The following is a 23,539-nucleotide window of genomic DNA, read 5'->3' as shown; positions in this document are numbered from 1 at the left end:
AGACCTAGACTTAGATATTTTGGAAGTATTTAGTGGCCTAATTTCCATTTACTTCAGCAGGAGTTAGGCGCCTAAATGCTTTAAAAATCTGGGCCCTCATCTCCACTAGAAAAGGATTGGCTGGTGTAACTATACTCAAAGCTGTACTGGCAAATGCTCCTAATGGAGATGCAGGTTTATACTACAAAGCACTCTTGCCATTATAGCTTATACCAGCTCCAGGAATGAAATAAAGAGCAAGAGCATTTTTTGCTGGTATAACTGTGACTGGCCTAGGGCTCTTGCCAGTATAAAAATATCATTAGAAAAATAATCACACGCCTGACAAACATTGTTATACCAGCAAAAGTTTTAAGTATAAAACTGTCTGGATGTTCCATAGGTCTTCTAGCAACCTGAGCAGAAGACACTGATATATCTTCTTCTCCTCGTAGTTCAGAGGCTGAAAGGATCCCACTCAGCAGGTGCTAGCATCTAGCAGCAGCAAGGATGAACTTTATAGCCCCATCATCTTCAAATGTAATTCAGTTTATTGCCACAGTTGTCTCCACGGCTTTGTTCAAACTAATATTTTGCTACTTAACACGGCAGGAGTCAAATGAGTGTTTGAAATCTATATCGGATCCAAGCTACTGCCTCGAAGTAGGCAGGAGGGCCATTGAAACTACATACCTAGCACCTGTAATTTAACATAATTGGCCAATGGACTTTGTTGTTCCACAATGCAAATGAAAGATCATTAATGTGGCAGTAAAAGAAAGGAGGGGAAGGGGAAAGAGACTCTTAGCAGAAGACGGCTTTATGCTTTCAGGGGAGATTGGCATTTTAGCTTGTGCTCCAGCATGCACTTGGCTAATTTCACTGAGATATTGAGAGAATGAAGGATGATGGTAGTTATGAGCACCATGACAGCAATAATGAAGATAATACTTGCCAGTGTAAGACCTGTGCTCCTGCCTCCCATTCAGAGAACTCTCCTTGCCTGCCTTGTTCTTCTAATGACACTTCTCATGCTAACATGGGAGCCATCACCAATGCAGCATCATGAGGCCCTTCTGTCCCATCCCTATGAGAACTGGTTTTGTTGCACCTGTTGGCAGTAGTCTTTGGTTTGGGAAGTGCAGAGCTAGGAAATTGATATGTAAGGCCTTGTTTCTATGCCTATTGAAATGTCTCAAAGCTATTAACCTGCCACAAGGCAACAGTGTTTCAGAACCTCATCAACATCTGGGTGGACAGCTGTTTTTGTTATTTAACTGATTGTCACCATTGGAGCACATCCATGCTGGAAGTCAGCCAGCACTGATGTTCACCTTGCCAGGATGTTGAACTCTAAAACTTGGGACGGATGGTGAGGTGAGTGGTGCCCTGCTAGGGGGCTATCATGGAAAGAAACTAGAGTTATCAGAGACACAAGCAGCAGCCTGCATGGGGCTTAAGTTGTAAGGGGGCAGACTTGTAAAAACTGAGGAAAGCATCACGTGGTAATGCTGGGATAGCAGGGGCACTGCAAGGCAGCCTAGGATAGCAGGAGATGCTGCATTTGAGGGCATCAACAGAGCAGTGTAAGAGCCCAGAACTGAAATGAGAGGGTGTGTAGAAGTTCACATTTGAGAGGCATCGGCAGATCACTGCATGTAGTGTGAGGGCAGCCTAGGGAACCTAGAGCTGGAGCATCTGGGGAAGGTTCTGTTCAGGATAGTGGGACACAGGCAGAGCTATGAAGGTGCAGAGGACAGGAACAGCATGTGGAGGTGCCGTTCAGGGCTGAGGGGCATTGGCAGAGCAGTGAGAAGAAGATAAAGCTGTAATATCAGGGAAAGGTGCCTTTGCGAATTGAAAGGAATTGGCAGAATAGCACAGGGGGAGTTTGCTCAATGCCTGCCTTCCTTACACCTGACTCTTTACCAGTTCAGTACGTCTTTCAAACGTGATTCAGGCTGTCTCTGATCAGGAATAAAAAAACCTGAATGTCAAGTCACTCTAGACAAAAAACAACAACAATAATGCCTCTCAACCTTGCTACCGGTTCACCTTCTGTGCCTTTTGAAGAAGACTCAATGACTCCGTCTTTCAATCCAATCTGGCATTAAAAATAAACAGTTATTCTGCCACAGGTTTCTCAGGTACAAAAGCAGCAAGGAAGTGCTTTGTAATTTATTTGAAAGAAAAGTTATTTTATTTTTAATCCTCTAACCAACACATTTTTCCCCTCTGCATTGTGCCAAAATCTCTGGGATTTTATTTTAATTAAAAAAAATTAATGCACAGAACAAAACATTGCCGTAGAACAAAGCATAGGATTTGCTTTTCTCCCAGTGAACGAAGTAAGCTGACAGACAGACATCCTGCCACCTGGGGTATGTGCCAGTTATTTTTTCTCACTCCCTCTTTGAGGCTTTACTTTAAAAATTATTGGGAGGATACCATTAAAAAACCCTGACACCCTGTATTTTTCTTTGCATCCCTCTGATGCCTCAGCCATCCTGAGTTCTGCTTGGAGATTAACCCCTCAAACACTGGCATTTTTCAGGCCAATTTGGCAATGCATGTTGGAGAGTACTCAGCCTCAGCAGATGTGTTGGCAGAAACCACATTATTGGTATTCAAAGGGGTGGAAATGCAGAGGAGCATTGTATCGAAGCCATTGACATCAATAGAGCTATACCAACTGCCCCAGGCCTTTGCACCTTAAAACCTCAAAACAGAGTTTAAGTGGGACTAAGGGCCTATTTTGAGGGTGCATTGGCCCTCCACTAGCCCTCTGAACAGGGGAGAATTTCACCCTTAGACTGACAGTATCTTGGGTTACATATTTAGCTACAAGAAAAGGAGGACTTGTGGCACCTTAGAGACTAACCAATTTATTTGAGCATGAGCTTTCGTGAGCTACAGCTCACTTCATCAGATGTTTACCGTGGAAACTGCAGCAGACTTTATATACACACAGAAATCATGAAACAATACCTCCTCCCACCCCACTGTCCTGCTGGTAATAGCTTATCTAAAGTGATCAACAGGTGGGCCATTTCCAGCACAAATCCAGGTTTTCTCACCCTCCACCCCCCCACACAAATTCACTCTCCTGCTGGTGCTAGCCCATCCAAAGTGACAACTCTTTACATAATCAAGTCGGGCTATTTCCTGCATAGATCAAGGTTTTCTCACATCCCCCCCACCCCCATACACACACAAACTCACTCTCCTGCTGGTAATAGCTCATCTAAACTGACCATTCTCCAGGTTTAAATCCAAGTTAAACCAGAACATCGGGGGGGGGGGGGTAGGAAAAAACAAGAGGAAACAGGCTACCTTGCATAATGACTTAGCCACTCCCAGTCTCTATTTAAGCCTAAATTAATAGTATCCAATTTGCAAATGAATTCCAATTCAGCAGTTTCTCGCTGGAGTCTGGATTTGAAGTTTTTTTGTTTTAAGATAGCGACCTTCATGTCTGTGATTGCGTGACCAGAGAGATTGAAGTGTTCTCCGACTGGTTTATGAATGTTATAATTCTTGACATCTGATTTGTGTCCATTTATTCTTTTACGTAGAGACTGTCCAGTTTGACCAATGTACATGGCAGAGGGGCATTGCTGGCACATGATGGCATAGATCACATTGGTGGATGTGCAGGTGAACGAGCCTCTGATAGTGTGGCTGATGTTATTAGGCCCTGTGATGGTGTCCCCTGAATAGATATGTGGTGACCAAGCTCTGCGATACAACCGCATTTGCTCCAACCCCTCAGACAGAGACAAACACCTACAAGATCTCTGTCAAGCTTTCTTACAACTACAATACCCACCTGCAGAAGTAAAGAAACAGATTGATAGAGCCAGAAGAGTTCCCAGAAGTTACCTACTACAGGACAGGCCTAACAAAGAAAATAACAGAACGCCACTAGCCGTCACCTTCAGCCCCCAACTAAAACCCCTCCAACGCATTATTAAGGATCTACAACCTATCCTAAAGGATGACCCAACACTCTCACAAGTCTTGGGAGACAGGCCAGTCCTTGCCTACAGACAGCCCCGCAACCTGAAGCAAATACTCACCAACAACCACATACCACACAACAGAACCACTAACCCAGGAACTTATCCTTGCAACAAAGCCCGTTGCCAATTGTGCCCACATATCTATTCAGGGGACACCATCACAGGGCCTAATAACATCAGCCACACTATCAGAGGCTCGTTCACCTGCACATCCACCAATGTGATCTATGCCATCATGTGCCAGCAATGCCCCTCTGCCATGTACATTGGTCAAACTGGACAGTCTCTACGTAAAAGAATAAATGGACACAAATCAGATGTCAAGAATTATAACATTCATAAACCAGTCGGAGAACACTTCAATCTCTCTGGTCACGCAATCACAGACATGAAGGTCGCTATCTTAAAACAAAAAAACTTCAAATCCAGACTCCAGCGAGAAACTGCTGAATTGGAATTCATTTGCAAATTGGATACTATTAATTTAGGCTTAAATAGAGACTGGGAGTGGCTAAGTCATTATGCAAGGTAGCCTGTTTCCTCTTGTTTTTTCCTACCCCCCCCCCCAGATGTTCTGGTTTAACTTGGATTTAAACCTGGAGAATGGTCAGTTTAGATGAGCTATTACCAGCAGGAGAGTGAGTTTGTGTGTGTATGGGGGTGGGGGGGATGTGAGAAAACCTTGATCTATGCAGGAAATAGCCCGACTTGATTATGTAAAGAGTTGTCACTTTGGATGGGCTAGCACCAGCAGGAGAGTGAATTTGTGTGGGGGGGTGGAGGGTGAGAAAACCTGGATTTGTGCTGGAAATGGCCCACCTGTTGATCACTTTAGATAAGCTATTACCAGCAGGACAGTGGGGTGGGAGGAGGTATTGTTTCATGATTTCTGTGTGTATATAAAGTCTGCTGCAGTTTCCACGGTAAACATCTGATGAAGTGAGCTGTAGCTCACGAAAGCTCATGCTCAAATAAATTGGTTAGTCTCTAAGGTGCCACAAGTCCTCCTTTTCTTTTTGCGAATACAGACTAACACGGCTGTTCCTCTGAAACCTGATATTTAGCTACAGTCATTCTTATCTGTAGGTGGAACTGAGCACCAACTTTTGGGTCAACATGCCTGAAGTTTCCCCTCTAGGAAAATACATTGGCCATATCCTAGATGTGGGGATACCATTCAATATAGTGCAAGAGAACAGTCTCTAAGGAGTCTGTGGCCAGTTTTGTTCAACATCTTAATGAATGATCTGGATGATGGGATGGATTGCACCCTCAGCAAATTTGCAGGTGACACTAAGCTGAGGAGAGAGGAAGATATGGTGGAGGGTAGGGATAGGGTCTGGACTGACCTAGACAAATTGAAGGATTGGGCCACAAGAAATCTGATGAGGTTCAACAAGGACAAGTGCAGAGTCCTGCACTTAGGATGGAAGAATCCCATGCACCGCTACAGGCTGGGGACCGACTGGCTAAGCAGCAGTTCTGCAGAGAAGGACCTGGGGATTACAGTGGATGAGAAGCTGGATATGAGTCAGCAGTGTGCCCTTGTAGACAAGAAGGCTAACGGCATATTGGGCTGCATTAGTAGGAGCATTGCCAGCAGATCGAGGGAAGTGATTATTCCCCTCTATTCGGCATTGGTGAGGCCACACCTGGAGTATTGTGTCCAGTTTTGGGACCCACACTACAGAAAGTATGAGGACAAATTGGAAAGAGTCCAGTTGAGGGCAATGAAAATGATTAGGGGGCTGGGGCACATGACTTACGAGGAGAGGCTGAGGGAACCGGGGTTATTTAGTCTGCAGAAGAGAAGAGTGAGGGGGGATTTGATAGCAGCCTTCAACTACCTGAAGGGGGGTTCAAAAGAGGATGGAGCTCAGCTGTTCTCAGTGGTGGCAGATGACAGATCAAGGAGCAATGGTCTCAAGTTGCAGAGAATCTCCAACTGAAATCAGGGCCCCATTGCGTTGCGTCTGGTACACAGTAAGGGAAGCCCTGGTCCCAAAAACCTTAAATTGTAAACAGAGATAAGGCAGGAGGAAAAGAAGGATTATAATCCCCATTTTACAGAAGGGCAACTGAGGCAGAACGTGATTTGTTCAGGATCACCCAAGGAGATTATGGCAAAGCTGGGACTTGAAGCCACACCACCTGAAACCCAGTCCAATGCCTCAACAGTACACCAGCCTTCCTTAATTTTCCTCACATACTTTTGTAGCAGATGCAGATTGGCTCAAGAAAGGCTATAATTTTGCTTGAAATTGCATTTGTTTCTGAGAGGAATGCTGCCCTTTCCAATTTTATTTTTGAAGTGGTGTTTTCAGCAAGAAACTTCCATAGGAATAGGTCAGGTTTTAATTCTGCAATAAAATGCAAAAAAAAAAATAGTTTTTGATTCTGTTGCAAAAGTTTCACTTGCATTCTAGTGCAAATTGCAGAGCGAATCTGGATCAGCACCAACCAGGGCAAGAACAAAATTTGGCCCAGAGTCTAAGGGTTAGGAGCAAAACCCTCCCTGTTTTTTTGTTTGTTTGTTTGGATGCCATGCTCCTCAGCATGCAAAACAATATACATATAGAATTCTAGTAATGGTCCCTCTAAAAACCAGCTTAAACATTTCTGAGTGACATTTAATACTATGACACTATGCACATTTCAGACACTAACTGGTTGCTGAAAGTAAAGACTGCAAGCATCACATTGATTCAGAAATATTATATCCCAGAAGCACAGAGGTCCTAGCTGAGACTGCACTAGGTTCTGTACAGACACACAGAAAAGAATCCAAGCAAGGTGGGCAATGCAGAGACACAGAGAGGGGGAAGTGATTTGCCCAACATTACCTGGCAGGATCAGAAATAGAAACCAGGAGCCAAGTTTTCAGCTAAAGTAAGTTGTTATAGCTCTGTTGACTTCCCATTTTTGAGCAAACAGGATTAGTCCTTCTCCATCTAATGTATTTATATTGCCCTCATCACTGTACTATCGGAGCATCTCTCAAGACCCCTGCGAGGTAGGGCAAAGCTGTTACCTGCATTTTACAGCTGGGGAACTGAAGCACTGAGAGACTAAGTAGCTTCCCCCAACTCACAGAGGAAGTCTGTGGAAAAGCAAGACTTGAACCAAGGTCTCCCAAAGCTTAGGCTAGCACCATTGGACCATCTTTCCTCTCTCAATCATGCCTGACTTGCTAGTGAGTGCTCAGCCATGCATAGAAGCCCTCTCATTTACCCAACACTACATTTCCTAGTCTCCTCATTTATTCAGCACAGATACTTTACCCTTCCCTCTGCTGGGGAAGGCACAGGGCCGGGGAATGTGAGGCATTTCAGGGTAATAGTTCTGGCTCTAAAATGACTCTGAGGTGACCCTGAGAAAAGCCCTTCCTTTTACATACAAGGAAAATTCTGTTCTCATGTATGCTGCTGCAGAGTTCATCAGCCTCACTGGACTGACTCTGGGTTTACGTTGTTATAAAGGAGAGGAGAACATGGCCCCCTTCCTCAGTTTCACCACTCGATAAAGTGTGACGTGTATGGTTTTGAAACACCGAAAGTCATTGTGTGACGACAGGATGTTAATATTAGTGTGGTTACCATAAAGGGAACAGGTTTCAGAGTAGCAGTAAAAAGAAACTATAAAAAGAAAAGGAGTACTTGTGGCAGCTTAGAGACTAACAAGTATATTAGAGCATAAGTGATTAGGTGCTATTTGTGCCAGAGAATTACTGTGCAGAAATGATATGGTTACATAACGAAGGGAGGGGGGACACATTATCAGCAATATATTCACAGAGAAGGATGGCAAAGTGCCCTCCCAAACTACCTCATACTTTATCCTGATCTTTTATCCATTACAGTAGCACTTAGAGGTCCCAGTTGAGAACAGCACCCCCTTGTGCTAGGTGCTGTCCATATACACACAGTCCCTGCTACAGAGAGCTTACTGCCAAAATTGACAAGGAAGAGGAAACAGGCAAGGAGAGGGGGAAGAGACTTGCCTGAAGTCACACGGCAGGTCAGCAGCAGAGCAGAGAATAGGACACAGTTTTCCCGATTCTCTCTCCAATTAGCTCACGCTGCCTCCCACGTGCGTGTCTCCTGATTCTGAAGGCAGGAAATGTATTTTCCCCGTCCTATATCTTTTTCCCCCCAGATGTTTCAGCACCATTCATTGCTAAATACACTCAGACAATTTACCTAGATCTGCAGCATGTACGTGGCTGAAATCCTTCCACTGTGTAATGGAGTGGAACACATGGCTCTCTGCTGCGGGCCTGAGACCTCTTGTGGTGGGTTAGAGCTCACCATGCATTTGTATGGGTTACAGCATCAGAAAGCTTTTAAAAAGGCCTCTACAAACAGCAAGACTCTAATTAAGATACCTCCCAGCACACAGCTCATGACAGCTTTTGGAAAAGGTTACTCCTTGCAGAAGAATCAACCCTGGTTGGAAAAGTTGTCTGCTCTGAGACCACAAAACCCGAAAAGCTTGTTGAAATCACAGGCCATCCTGGATGAATTGGCTGGGGAGGGCTTGCCTATCAATAACAGATAGCAAAAGAAAATTAACCCAGCAGAGCCATCTCCTGTTAGCCAGATGCTCCAACCCATGTCCGGGGGAATGTATAGCAATGAGAGGGAGGAAACACAAGCACAAATCACATCATAGGGGAGCGGCTTGCCATTACTTATCCAACCAGAGTGAACAAACACATTTGCATCCATGAATAGCTCCATGATCAATTACTGATAAGAATGAACTGCTCCATCCTTCTTGATCAACAAATGCACAGGGCTAATTTGGTGTATGGCATATTTCAGCTAACGGAGCCAAGTGAATATGAATCAGTCCGCCAAGGGAAATAACAACGCCTTCTCCCCTAAACCTAAACAGGAAAAGAAATAACCCTCCTCTCTGGCTATGTTAAAACTGATGATCTGTCAGATTTGAGAATGCTTGCTGGAGGTAAAGGGACATGGCAGCATCTTCTGGTACCTAATGGTAGCATGGAAACAACCTCTTTTTTAATTATCTCCCATGGGAAGGCAGGAGAAAACAGTGCTGTAGTAAACACTTAAAAACTACACACATTAATTTATGCCGGCTGCTGCCTTTGTATTTTGGAACAAGTTGGGCTCTTTTTTCTAATTGCTTGATGAAATGTCCCCATCAATCCTGTCAACACAAATAATGCCACTAAATAATGGATGCCCACCTGCCACCCGAATGAAAAGCCTGGCAATTAGTGCTTGCAAACAGATGCAAAAAAGTGTGTGTGGGGGGGAAGAGGAGGCAGCAAAGGACAGGGAATGATCTCACCTCTCCACCCACTGCCTACTCCCCAGCTCCAGCTCCCGCGCGGGGTGGTCAGGAGAAGACAGGCTTGGCAGGCAGTGAGAAGTCATGCCAAGTTCCACCAGTCATTGGAGCACCCAGTGCCAGATAAAAGCTGGCTGGGTGTTTTCAAACCCCCTCCCCCTCCGCCTCCCCCTCCCTCCGCTCTCTATCCCCACTGTAGGCTAACTATGTGGCTGGGTAACCTGCCAACTGGATCGCCTGGTGATGCTTTCTCCCCCCCTTAGACATCGGGAAGGAAGAACAGGCTTTCACTTTCTCTTGCCCACTGTGATGGCAGCTTCATGCGGAGGGGCCACGTTTGATCAGATGCTAATAGGTATACCACAAATCACATCTACATGGTAACACATTGAAAACTGGCCTGATTTCAGTCCAGGCAAGAGATTCAGCATGCCAACAGCCCTGTGCTGGGAGTTATGGACAAGCCTTCTGAAAAACAAAGGTCTTCTAAAGACAACATCCCATTGGCCAGTTAACATAACAGTGCTCCCTTCCTCTGCTCACAATTCATTCATTCTGTGCACCAGAGTTCACCAGGGAGGCATAGTCAGGCATAGGGGGGTTGCAAACAGGATTGCTAAATAGGTGAGGGAAGGGTCCACCAGCTATATCCCAGCTAGGTATGGGGAGCTCTTAAGGGGGTCCTGACACAGGAAAGGTCGAGAACCATTGCTTTTAATCATACAGTCCACCTCTCCTCTACAGGCATCGGGTAAAAAGAGCATTCACTTTCTCAGACAGGTCAAGGCTCCTGGAGCAGCTGATTGCCAGAAGGAAGAAGCCTGAGGTAGGAGAGGGTCTCATTGCTTTATTTCCATCACAACCTGGTCTAGTCCCACTCTCTGAACAAAGACCAGTCTGTTGTGATGATGGTGCCTACAAGTCCCAGTCACGGACCAGGACCCCACTTTGCCAGACGCTGTACAAACACAGAACAAAGACAATCCTGGCCCCAGTCAACATGATGGGATCCAAACATTGAATCCCACATGCTTCTGTTCTCCTTGGGTCTGTTCACTGCTTCTAGCTCTGGGTCATTCAAGCGCACTCCCTAAGTACAAACCATGTTTCTGACCCTACTCTTGGCAGAGGTACTTCACAACAAGGCCACCTAGACCTTGGAACCAATCCTGAGCCCCTCAGGTGCTTACACATTCCCCGCAGAGGCCTCCTGGCTAGGGGACTTTTGTTTCCCTACTTAGACCCTTCAAAAGGGCAACATGTCAATGCAAGGGAACATAGGACTAACCAGGGAATTTTAGACACTTTACTCTTAAAAAGCACAAGAGAGTTGCAGACCTATGGAAAACTATCTCCCTCCCCCCCAGCATTTGAGTCTTTGGGTTTGGTCTAAGTCTTTTAAAGGAGAGAAGGTCCCTCCTGCCTCCACATCTCCTTCTTGGCTGTTCATTTATCCCTGTGGTTTGGAGAAACATGACTTTTAAAACAGGCCCTGTCCCCCTTTGGTCAACTGAAGAAAACTGCAGCTGTCCCCCTCCATGTGCACACACCAGGGAGAATTCCAGCCTCTCTTCTGCTCCCCAAGCTGTGGAAGCAAGGGCTATATGGGTCTCAGCCCTGTTGTTTCACCCAGGAAGGGATATTATATGCTGATGGTCTTTGATTTCCTTCAAAGTTTTCCAAACATAGCTTCCCACTCCTTGTCAGATTCCTACCCAAAATGGATGATCTAATTCACAATGACTGGTCCAGGTACATCTGGTGTTCATAAAAGCAAATGGAACTCATAACTGGACACAGACATTCCCCAGACTATCACAATATCCCTCAGAAGGAAGCTCAGGCCAGTGCAGGCCCTACGCCTTGCAGGTCTAGAATCCCAAAACCCTGGACACTGGAGAGAGGAAAGAAGGGAGATGAGCTGTTTGACGTTACAGGCATCTGCCAGGGCCAACAGCCTGAACTCAGCTCTTAGACATGGCTCATGTGGAAAAGAGACGCTTCCTGCCTGCACACTGATGGGTATGGGGAAGGCCATCAAGTGCTGAAGGCAGCTGAGACAACTAGAGTGGGGAACATATCTCCTTTCCTGCTTCTTCACAGGATTGGCTTTTCTGTCAGAGGGTTTTTTGAGCCTCAGTCTGGAGAGCCCATCCTCCCCAAAACCCCACCAATAATCCTTTCCCAGAATATTATTAATTATTATTATTTAACCTTTCCAGTGCTGACTCTTCACAGAGCGGCATTCTCAAGGACAGCTGCAGGAGGAACAAGCTGTCCTCATAAGTACCCCAGCAAGCTCACCCCAGAGATGAAGTCCATTGCTAGCTGCTCCGTCGATTGCCTCCTACGAAAGGATTTTGTTCCATTCTCTCAGGTACCATCCCGTACAGAAGCCTTGTTTTAGGATTGTACAAACACTGACTTTTCCTGATGAAACCAAACAAACAGAAATACTAGGGTGAGTGGCAATCAGCAATTGCATGAGGAGAGAGATGTCTGGCAAAAAGGAAGAGGGAATGAATGACAAGTAATGCATAGTGAGCTATGGCACGTTTTCCATTTCAAAGTGCTTTACAAACATTAGCTAAGCCAGCCTCATAACCCCCACTGGGTGGGAGATATTATAATAACCCTTTTTGCAAAGAGCAGAAATGAGTCTCAAAGAGACTGAGGTTTCCATTGCAACAGCTCCCACATGTGAAAGAGTTTTCAGGATAAAGCCCTGACTGATTTGTTCAAGACCATGGAAAAGAACCAGTTTCAGATCAGGATTCAAACTAGTGGCTCTTGCCTCCACAGAGGCCAAGAAAACCTTGTTGTGTAGGAAGACCTCAGTGTATTATTCTCAGCACTCCCCCTCCAGGTTAGTCTAAGCTTCAAAGCAGCTCCTACCTATTTCACTAACTCATCCCTCTGTGGTACAGTGAGTAAGGAACAATGCTGAGAAATCAGGAAACTTAGGTTCCATTCCCAACTCTGGAGCTGCTGTGTGACATGGAGCAAGCCATTTCTGCTCTGTGCCTCAATTTCCCCATCTGTGAAATGGAGCTATATGTATCCTCATTTGTAAAGCACTTTGAGATCTAGGATGAAAAGTGCTCTATAAGAGCTAAGTATTATCAATCCATCACCTATTTAACTCCATTAAACCCATGGTAAATGTTGCTACCCTCAATTGTTTCACAGGAACTTATTTTTTGGGGGGAGGGGGGACAAAAGAGGTAAAGGGAAGTGGACTAACTTTTTGTAACCCACTAAGATCTCCATGGACATTACATTTCTGCCCCAATTTCAAAAACACAGTTACCCCATAGAGGATAATTCTTTAACCTGCTAGTTGCGTGGCTAGATTGATTATTATTATTTTGGTTTCAGATCAGCCGCTAATTTTTATTCCTAGTTGCAGTGAAAGGAGGCAGGTTTACTGTTTGTTTTAAAAGATAAACCACAGTATTCTCCTTGAAATCAGCCCTTGTAATTGATTCATAGTTAAGGAGATAATTTACTTAAATTCAATAGCAGGCCCCTGCTGAGCACAGAACAAACTAATTCCATTCTTCAGATTAACAAAAGCTGATTAACAAGAAGACTTTGCTAGTCCAAACTCATATGAGGTGAAAGGGCTGGTCCTGATTCCAGATGCTCACTGGGAATCTTGCTAAAACTTCCATGGAATAAGGAAACAGTCTCAAACTAGGGATGGGGAAGGAGGAGAATTGTAAATACTATGCTAAAACATAGACTTTCCCTTAAATATAAAGAAAACTGGACTTTAGAATGCCGCTGTTCATTCAGCCATGAGTAGGGCTGTGAGGGAACTGGAATTTCTGTTTTGCGGGAAATTCCTCACCTTCGAAATTTCCCATGAAATATTTTCAAAACAGAAAAGTTTTGGGTCAAACAGCTCTTCATTTCAATTTCAAACTTGTTAAAATGTATAATATACTATAAAAGAAGATTTCTAAGTGAAAAGTATCAAAACAAAATTTAAAAAAATCAAACGTTCTGATGCTTCTGTCTTCTAGAAAAGATATCGAAATAAACATTTTAAAGTGGATTTGGAACATTCCTGCAGAATGTTTCAGTTTGATAAAGCAGCATTTCCCAACAGGAAAACATTGTCAGAAAATTGTTGGCCAGCTCTGGCTATGAGACCCTATTGAATCCGCCTCCTCTCCTCTCAGCGAGAGCCAGTGTGTTTTGCGATTGTAACAAGGAACTCCTGGGTTCCAGTCTCAGCTCTGGGAAGGAGCATAGTCCGGGGTAGAACAAGGGACTGGGATTCAGGACACCTGGGCTCTATTTCCAGATTTGGAAAGGACGCAGTGAGGTAGATAAAGCAGAGGGCTTGGGAGCCAGGACTCCTGGGTGCCATTCCGAGCTTTGCTTCTGAGTCTCTGTAATGAAATTACTTCTCCTTCCTGTGCCTCATTTCCCCCTTTGTAAAGTAGGAAGTGGGGGAGAGCCTGCTCCCCAGAACAAGCAAGCTTGAATCACACTCAGTGCTGCTTTGAGATCCTCAGTGAAAAGCACTGCAAAGCAACCAATCTAGAAGCATTTTACATCATGTCACCGCTGCTGCTGAATATCACCCCAAGCAGCGAGAAGTAATTCTGATGAACGAATTGATCTCAGTGCCTAGGGCCAGAGTTATTGCAGTGCTGGTGTTTGACCCAAAATGGCTTCACACCCACATGGCCCTGGAGAGCACAAACAAACTGTATGAGTTTATATTACATCTTCTCTGGAGTCCTTCTGAGATTTTGCATGCTTCTGGCTAGCACTCAATCAACTCAAAATCTTTCCCACCTAAACACATCAGGGGCTGCCTGAGCTTCCTAAGCAGCTGTAATTATGAGCAAGGGACAGACCAGTCATTGCACTTTTACCATCATCATTCTTTCAGTTCTCAGGGAAGAGTTGCATATCAGACAGCGGGGAACATCCTACTGATCAGATTAAGAAATCCCTCCTGCCATGGGCTTCCTTTGCAATGAGTGTCTCTGTGTGTGTAAACAGTGTAAGCCCCCTCAGGGCAAGGGGGGATTCTGGAGCCACCCTGCTTCAATTTACCCTCTTGAAATAAACTCCACATTCCCTTCTGGGTCTAATTCATTTATATACAATTCACAACAGCTCTCAGCCCTGGGCCTTCTCCTCTTTGCCTGGAGAAGAGTCAACCCTGCCAGCTTCATTCTGGGCCAGCTCTACTTAGATGGAGTCTTTTAGTACCTGAAGCCTCAGACTCTCCTACAGTTTTCTACTCACAGTGGCTTTACTCCACCATAGCTTCCTCTTCCCATTGCCCCTCTGGCTACTTACACAGACCAGCTGCCCTCAGTCAGACCTCCCTCATCAAAAGGCTGTTAATGAAGCACAGGTGGATTGGACCTGTTCCCTCTTAAAGGGACCAGTGCATCCTGTGACATATATATATATATATATGTGTGAAAAACTAGCCCCATTGAAGTCAATGGCAAAAATGGGGTCAGTATTTCACATTCTATTGTTTGTCAGTCCTTCTTAGAAGCTTACAGATCACCTTCCTCCAACAGACTCTTGTGCCTTTCTGTTTGACAAATCAGCCCGCAGCATAACGACTGGGACTGATTTGCAGAACCTAGCACTGAGGCCCTGATCCCTAATTGGGACTCTGAAGTACTACAGCAATGCAATTATTATTTATTGTTTACATGAGAATGGCCAGAGTGGGTCAGACCAATGGTCCATCTGGCCCAGTGTCCTGTCTTCCAATAGTGGCCAATGCCAAGGGCTTCAGAGGGAATGAACAGAACACGGCAGTTATCGAGTGATCTGTCCCTTGCCATCAGCTTCTGGCAATCAGAGGCTAGGGACACCCAGAGCATGGGGTTGCATCCCTGAGCACCTTGGCTAATAGCCATTGATGGACCTATCCTCCATGTGTTACAGTAGCACCTAAACACACACACACAAGAACATGGGTCCCATTGCCCTAGGTAGTGCCAAGAGAGTAAGAAACATGTCCCTGCCCTCTAGTTCCTGTAAGCTAAATAAACCAGACAGGGAAGTTATTACCCTGATTTTACAGATGGGGGACTATAATACAGAGAGATCAAGAGCTAGATTTATACAGGCACCTAAAGATGCAGCTGGATGTCTAAGTGAGATTTTCAAAAGCACCTAGGTAGGTAGGTGCCTAGGTGTTTTTGAACATGCCACTAGGCATCTAGCTGCATCATTAGTGCCTAAAATAACTTAAAAAATCTGGCCCCAAGTGACCTGCCAAAGGTCAAAAAGGAAGACTGTATCAGGAATTGACTGCAGGTCTTCTGAGTCCCATTCCAGGGCCTGAACTATAAGATGACTCTTCCTTAGCCACAAGACCACTTAATTATTAATCTTTAATTATTATTATTCTACATAGGCCCTGATCTTGTAACTGGATCTGCTAACCTTGCACTCCCACACTCTTAACAGATTCAGCTATAAGACTAAGGCTATAGAATGGAGTTTGAAATCAAGATGGTTGTGTTTTGTTTGCTTCTTCATTTGCAGCAGCTGCATTAATGCTGACACTGGCAAATGTGGGAACAGCGTTTGCCATTTGGTCGCTCACCATTAAGACAAAGCAAAGCATGGTCATGCTGGGATTGCAGATTTAGCCACAGAAGATTTGTTTCTCCAAGTGCATTTCTGCTCATTTGATACTGCCCCCCAATAGGTGCTTTTGTGCCAGGTAAGGTTTGCCAACTTGTCATGATTTGTGTTTTTCTTTGCCACAATGCACCAGCATGATAGGACAGGAGATGCACTTATGAATTACTGGAATGCTAAGGATTTGCCTAACTGCTAGTCAAATCCAGGATTCTAGAAAGAAAAAAAATAGACTTGATTAAAATGAAAACCCAGAATCTGAATGCTGCTGAAATTTAAGAATTGCACGTTGTAACCCTAACCCAGATCTGGTTCTGAATGGTGTTTCTGGCTATCATGTGTATAATTCACTAAACTCAGATCTTTAGGGATGTTTGCAAATGGGCTTCAGGTGCAAGCTTTGCAGCCCTAGAGCACACACGTAGATATGTCTGGGCTATGAATTGCTTGCGGCAGCACGTAGCATTCGTGTAGCTACACGCCACATGTGTCAGTGAAAGGCTCTGGCAGAGGTGAAGCAGCGGGGCAAGGTTTTGGTTGCTCCCTGCTGCTGGATCCTTTCACTGCAGCAAGGAAAGGCTCTTCCAGGAGGAAGGCAGTGGAGAAAATCCCAGCCTTTCTCCCTACCTCAGCCTTTACCCACTGCCTCCCCTGCCAAAGATTTTTCCTACTGCCACAGACTTTTCTTGGAAAGACTCCAGCCCTAGGGAGCCAGCAGGACACTACACTGCTACAGATAACATGTACACAAAGAGGCAGGTATACACGCACACATGTTCACAGAGTCTTTTTAGACAGTAAGATCTTCAGGGCCTGGACTGACGTTTACTACAGATTGTGTTGTACACTACCACAATAGGGCCCTGACCTAGCATAAGAGTTTAAGAGAGTTGTGGCACTAGAATTCAATGGAATTACACCTGTCTACTCTTGGGATGACTTTGGCCCCTTGGCCCTGATCCATAGGCCATTGAAGTCACTGTGAGGATTTAAATGGGCTTTGGATCAGGCCTTGAGGGAATTAATCCAGGGTTTGCTGGTGGCCTGGGGTAAAATGGGCTTGTTAGGAGTGGTGGAAACGTCTGCATGCCTTTCCTGTGCATCATATTGTCACCCTGAGACAAGCCCACAGTCTCTCTCACACATGCACAGACACGCGCACGGGTGCTTGATAAAGATGTCTAGCAGCTTGTCAGCACCTGTAAATTGGTCGAGAAGCAGCACTGTTTGCATTCACAGCTGGGCCTTAAGCTAAGAATTAAAAGATCAAGGTTGTTGCTACTGCCTCCTGGCGCAAATCAATTCCCGCCCTCACCCCCTCTCCAACCCAAGCCCCTCCACCGCCCAACGCCAGATCAGTTACAGTGTAGCCAGACTACATCCTATAAAGCCAGCAGGAACAAGCTGCCAGGACAATTAACCTTGAAGAGGCTCCAGAGATGGGAAAGAATTAGGGGGGTGGAGGGGAATTCAGGATCTGTCCCATCCATCTCTTTGTGGTCAGCTTTAATTGACCTTGGAGACTGTGCAGCCAGGAGAAACGTTTACTCAGATAATCTGAAATAATCTCAAAGCTAGCAAATCACAGGGCAAAAGGGCAGTTCTGGCTTCTCCGACACCTTGGCTTCTCAGAGCTGGAAGGATGGGGCTGCAAGAGACCAATGATAATTCAATCAAATGAAACAAGTGTAGGGGAAGGGGATGGAGGAAAGGAAGATATGGGATAGGCAGACCAGGGTTGCAGGAAGCCCTGCGCTATCAGAGCCAGCTGGTCTGCTTTTGATCCATTTGGGCCAGAATTAGAAAGGTATTTAAGCAGCTAAAAATGCAAATAGGTGCCAAGTGGGATTTCACAAGCACTTAAGGAAGTTAGGCACTAACTCCCACCTCTCCCTACTTAGTGTAGGAAGTGTAGCTTCTCATGGCCTGGGTTCTCCCATGGCATAGTCTCTATTGTCCTGCCTACCCTCTAGGGTCATGCCCCTGCAGCGGGGTGGGGGTGTTTACTGGCTAGCTTGATTTTTCTTGCCCTTGGGATCTCTTCCAGAATGGAGACACCTGTTGAAATGTGGTGCCTTCGGTCTCTGCCTCCAGCTGCCTGAGTCCTCATTAGGGCACGCTCTGCTCTTGGACCGATGAGCAGTGCTCCCCACCCTCCTAGCGTAAGGGGCAGTTGGGCACCATGCAGCCTCTTGTGTATCATAGAATCATAGAATTATAGAATATCAGGGTTGGAAGGGACCTCAGGAGGTCATCTAGTCCAACCCCCTGCTCAAAGCAGGATCAATCCCCAATTAAATCATCCCTGACCAAGCCTGACCTTGTCAAGCCTGACCTTAAAAACTTCTAAGGAAGAAGATTCTACCACCTCCCTAGGTAACGCATTCCAGTGTTTCACCACCCTCCTAGTGAAAAAGTTTTTCCTAATATCCAATCTAAAGCTCCCCCACTGCAACTTGAGACCATTACTCCTTGTCCTGTCCTCTTCTACCACTGAGAATAGTCTAGAACCATCCTCTCTGGAACCACCTCTCAGGTAGTTGAAAGCAGCTATCAAATCCCCCCTCATTCTTCTCTTCCCCAGACTAAACAATCCCATTTCCCTCAGCCTCTCCTCATAAATCATGTGTTCCAGACCCCTAATAATTTTTGTTGCCCTTCGCTGGACTCTCTCCAATTTATCCACATCCTTCTTGTAGTGTGGGGCCCAAAACTGGACACAGTACTCCAGATGAGGCCTCACCAATGTCGAATAGAGGGGGACGATCATTTCCCTCGATCTGTTGGCAATGCCCCTACTTATACATCCCAAAATGCCATTGGCCTTCTTGGCAACAAGGGCACTCTGCTGACTCATATCCAGCTTCTCGTCCACTGTCACCCCTAGGTCCTAGCTCTCCCAACACGCTCCCACCAACCAGCGTTGACAGCTATTTAGCAGGTCAAAACGTAATTAGAAGGAACGGTTTTTAAAGGAGGACCATAAATAATCCACCTTAAAACGGTGACATGTGTGAACCAGGCAGTCCATCAGACACCAGTGATTGATCACATGGCCAGCAGACCACAGCAGCGAGGAATCCTGGGGCACATTAATCATCTCCAGTCCTGAGATAACCCCTCAGACCTTACAGAGCATTAGCAAAACTTTCCTTCATCTCTGTTAGCACTTCTTCTCTTCCTCATCCTCCCCCCAGGATTTTCCCCCTTTTCTTTATTCTCTTCTTCCCCCCATCACAGTCATCACTGTCTTCTCCTCTCTCTAGGTTTCCCTTTCTCTCCTCTGCCCCCTTTACTTTCTCTTTGGTGGTCAAGAAGGATAGAGAATAGACATGTCTTGACCTGCAGCCCTTGTCTTTGCTGTCCCAGTTCTCTGCTCATCATACCCAGCTCCACCAGTGCTCTTCAGTGCTGATCTGTAGACCCCCATCCCAAGCTATTCCAGTCTTGAGCTGATACCACACAGCTCTACTAATGCATCTCCCTCCTGACCTGCAGCCCATCCCTCACAATTCACCCTGCACAATACCAGGGAGTTTATAGAACCTTCAAACCCATTGCACATGTGAACAATGATGGCCTTGAAGGTCTTCAGCTGAGCGACACGTGTTGGACAAGATCGGAGGAAAAGAGGAATTAAGTTGGAAGTTTCTTGATTTTAAAAACCAAAAACGTGCAGAGTCCTTTCGAAACCCCTCTGGCTTTCTGGCCTCTCCTCTGAAAACAGCTCTCTGTTGTTCCAGCCAGCTGCATGGAGGTGTTTTGTCCTTGTGAATGGCACACTGAGAAAGCATGCAGATAAAATGAAGAGCCCATATGCACACAGAGACTCCCTGTCAATGCTCAGCCTGGGTGATTAACCCCAAGCTTTGGCTCCCCCATTCAATCTGAGATGCACTGCGGAGGCGGCTGCTTCTCTTTGCTTCAGGGAATGGAGAGAGATACATCCCCTCCCATTCCATTCTTCTTTTTAAAGAAAGGTCAGATCCAGCTTTGCAAGGCTGCCAGAAGATGGTTGAACTCAGCTTCTCTCCTCCAAGAGATGGGGTTGGAGGCATGAGCTAATATGAGTCCTTCAGAGAAGCAGGTCACAGTCATGCCACCTACTTCTGTCTCATTATGCCAGAAAAAAAAATAAATCTAGACAATTATATGCAAAATATGTCTCTGAAGGATTTCACATTCCCACTTCTGTCACAGACTTCCTGTGTGACCCTGGGCAAGTCACTTAGGGCTTGTCTACATGGTTTGAAAGAGTACAGCAAGCCGGGGTGTAACTGTACAGCACCCTCACCTGCCATGCAGTAACTGGCCCTGTGGCCCCTGCTACTGTGCTGTAGAAAGCTTCATCATGCACTGCTGTTTGAAACATTCACATCCCAGCTTGCCATGCATTAACAGGATATGTAGACAAGCCCTTAGCTTCTCTGTGTCTCCGCCCTTTGTCTGTACAATGGGGATAATGACACTTCCCCACTTCAGACGGGTGCTGTGAGGGTAAATACATTAAAGAGAGAGAGAGAGAGAGATGCATCCCCTCCCATTCCATTCTTCTCTTTAAAGAAAGGTCAACTCCAGCTTTGTATTTAAAGCTTATGCTCAAATAAATGTGTTAGTCTCTAAGGTGCCACAAGTCCTCCTTGTTCTTTTTGCTGATACAGACTAACACAGCTACCCCTCTGAAACATTAAAGACTGAGGTACTCAGATACTATGGGAATAGATGCCATAAAAACACCATAGAGTGGTAGATACCACTTCAGCTGTACCTGTCTAGTTAAAGCAGTGCAACATTGGTGCATAGACAAGGCCTAAATTCATTCACTGCTAGCAAGAGGCATGAGCTAGGGCTGGTCAAGTGACTGCAAAAGGTGCAAGGCAGTGGAAAATCAGGCCCAGATGCCTGTGGCACAGAGCAGGATCTTCCCAGGAAATGTGATGCAACTGGGCTGCACTTCAAGTCTTCATATGCCATTTTGTTCCATAAGCGTTCGCACTCAATAGAGGAATTATTAAGTGCAGTTTTCTGACCTGTGTTATGCAGGGGGTCAGGCTAGATGATCACAATAGTCCCTTCTGGCCTTAGAATCTATGAATCTTTGAATATTAAGGGCCTGATGTAGTCATTATTTTTAATAGGGGAGCTCTCTCTCTCGTATAAAAATCATTGTTTTTACCAGAACAATAAGCAGGGCCTTTGACCCAGTGGGAAGTCAGGTTAAGGTTCAAGAGATTGTGTTTGGACTAATTTCTTCTAGGAGGAAACTTGGGCCTTAGTAAAAATAAATATCCCCATCAGCACCAGATATAGGTTATATTCTGCAACGTGATACATAGGCTTTATCTTATCCTTCAGGCTAACATCATATTATTCACAAACCTGTCTCCTTAATGTCAAAGATGTAAGATAACTAAGGGCACCTCACTACACAAGCTCTGGGTTTGCTCTTCCTTAGCTTCACTTTGGGTCTGAGTTGCTGAATAGCAGAGTGTGTTAAAAAAAATTAAATGTGAATCCAGGCCCAGATTTCTCCAAAATATCCCCACACTAAAACTGGGGGGTGGATCAGCTCCAGAGTCATGTTTCAGCCCATTACAAATCCAAGTGGGCATTTGGAAAATGTGATGTTTGAATTTCAGACACATTCAATGGTCCAGGCTCAAACAGGAAGTGTGCTGGGTTGTGTTTGGATTCCTAGCAAAGGTTCAAGGTGCACCTCATTTGACCTTAGCCAGTTTGACCATCTCTAATTGTGACACAATGAGGGGAATTTGTCAGTGCCCATCATGGGGTTTACTCACCCCCTGTGGCTGTGTCTGGGGATTAGCTTTGTCCAGTCTGATGGCCCCTTGCTCATATCGTGGCCCCTCTTGATCTCCAGGAGTCGCAGTGCTTTCTCTTTATGGCTTGGCCCTTCAGCCAGCTCACCATACAGTTTTCTCCTTCTGAGTACCAAACTCTCACCAGACCAGCTGTCCAGATGCCATTCCAGGCCAGCTTCCCATTCAAGATTGTGCCACATTCCCAGTGGTTGGTAGGGGAACCTGTATCTACCCACCCACTACCCTAGGTTCCAGCACAGGGACCCTAGGGTCTGCACTGACTCAACCCTTGCTGCTGTTTCCCTCAGCTTCTTCCTACTTTACCCTCTGCAGGCTTTCTACTCCACCACTCCTCTGTGTAAACCCCTTTCCTCAGGTCCTGGAGTCCAGGGCTTCTGCGCCCCCTGGATTTCCACCTTCTCCCTCAACTAGGCCCAGAGAGCAGATGCAGACCTCCACTCTACAGCCCTCTTCTGCTTGCACTTCCGAGCTTTTTACAAGCCCCACTTACTGCTGCCCAGATGGGCACCATCTTCAATTAGTGCTTGTCAGTGAAGCCTACATCTCACCCCAGGTGCAGCCTACTAAGTCAACTAGCCCCTTCTGAGCCACCTTAATTCCTTCAGGGGTGGTGTGGGGTCAACACCTCATCACAGTTCCTGATGACCCCTCTGTAACAGCTACACTGGCAAAGAGGGCCTCTCTTCCAAAATTGAAAGCTCTCTGAGGCAGGGGCTGTCTTTTCTGTGTTTGTAGAACACCTAGTACATGGCTGGGCTACTTCAATACAAATAAATCATCATAATAACCTCAGAGCTGGCCCTGTGTAATCCTTATGCAGGAGTCATGTTGGAGGCATGTCAGGGGTATGGCTGACGGTATGTAATTCTGCAGTGGGGTAATAACCCATTGAGGTCAATGCAACAGGATCACAAGTTAGGGCTTCTCTAACCAACCCCTACCAGGTCCAGGATAGGGGAGGTGCAAATTGCTTTTCTTCTTAGTCTCTAAACCCCCTCTGTACTGCTGCAGGGATGCACATGCAAGAGAGACAATTCATGCAAGAAATTGGGCTTCTTTGTTGATACTATAACATTTGATGTCACTCATTTCCCTTCAAATGTTCCATAGATGATTGACTTAGCATCTTCTCTCTCTCTCCGGTTTCTTGTCCGATAACATCACAGCACAAACTACATGGAGGCTACAGCAGCCCTGACTCGTTATGAAAAGGAAACACCACTAGTGAGTGGGAGGTGAGATAGCTGCTACCTTTCGCAAGCCGGTGAGAGCGTCTTCAAAAGCAAAACCTGGGGAGATAAAAGTTATAACAAGCCTGGGGAAAATGTTGCACTTCTGAGTGCCTCTCACTGAAACAGTTGTCATTTTGCTGAGCCAAATCTGCAATTATTGGCTACCAGCCCCGTCTCCCAGAACGACACACTGGCAGGAACTAAATGGAAGAGGCGGAAACGTTCTTAAACACAGCATGGGGCCCTCTCTTTTTCACTGCCCCCACCCTGCCTTGAAAACCACACTGCTGAACAGGTAATTGTCTGACCCACCCTGTAGGAGTCTGAGCAGGACCAGGGAGGTGCCACCACTGAGGAAGAAGACTGGAGCCCTGTCCACCATAGGTCCTTATGGGTATGTCTACACTCTAGCTGGGAGCAAGTCTCCCAGCCCAGGGAGACAGACTCGCACTGGTGGGGCTCGAGCTAGCCTTGTGGATGTTGCAGGTTGGGCTCCAAGCCC

Source organism: Lepidochelys kempii, chromosome 26, assembly GCF_965140285.1.
Source record: "Lepidochelys kempii isolate rLepKem1 chromosome 26, rLepKem1.hap1, whole genome shotgun sequence".
NCBI lineage: Eukaryota > Metazoa > Chordata > Testudines > Cheloniidae > Lepidochelys > Lepidochelys kempii.
Note: the sequence above shows the minus strand (reverse complement) of the source record.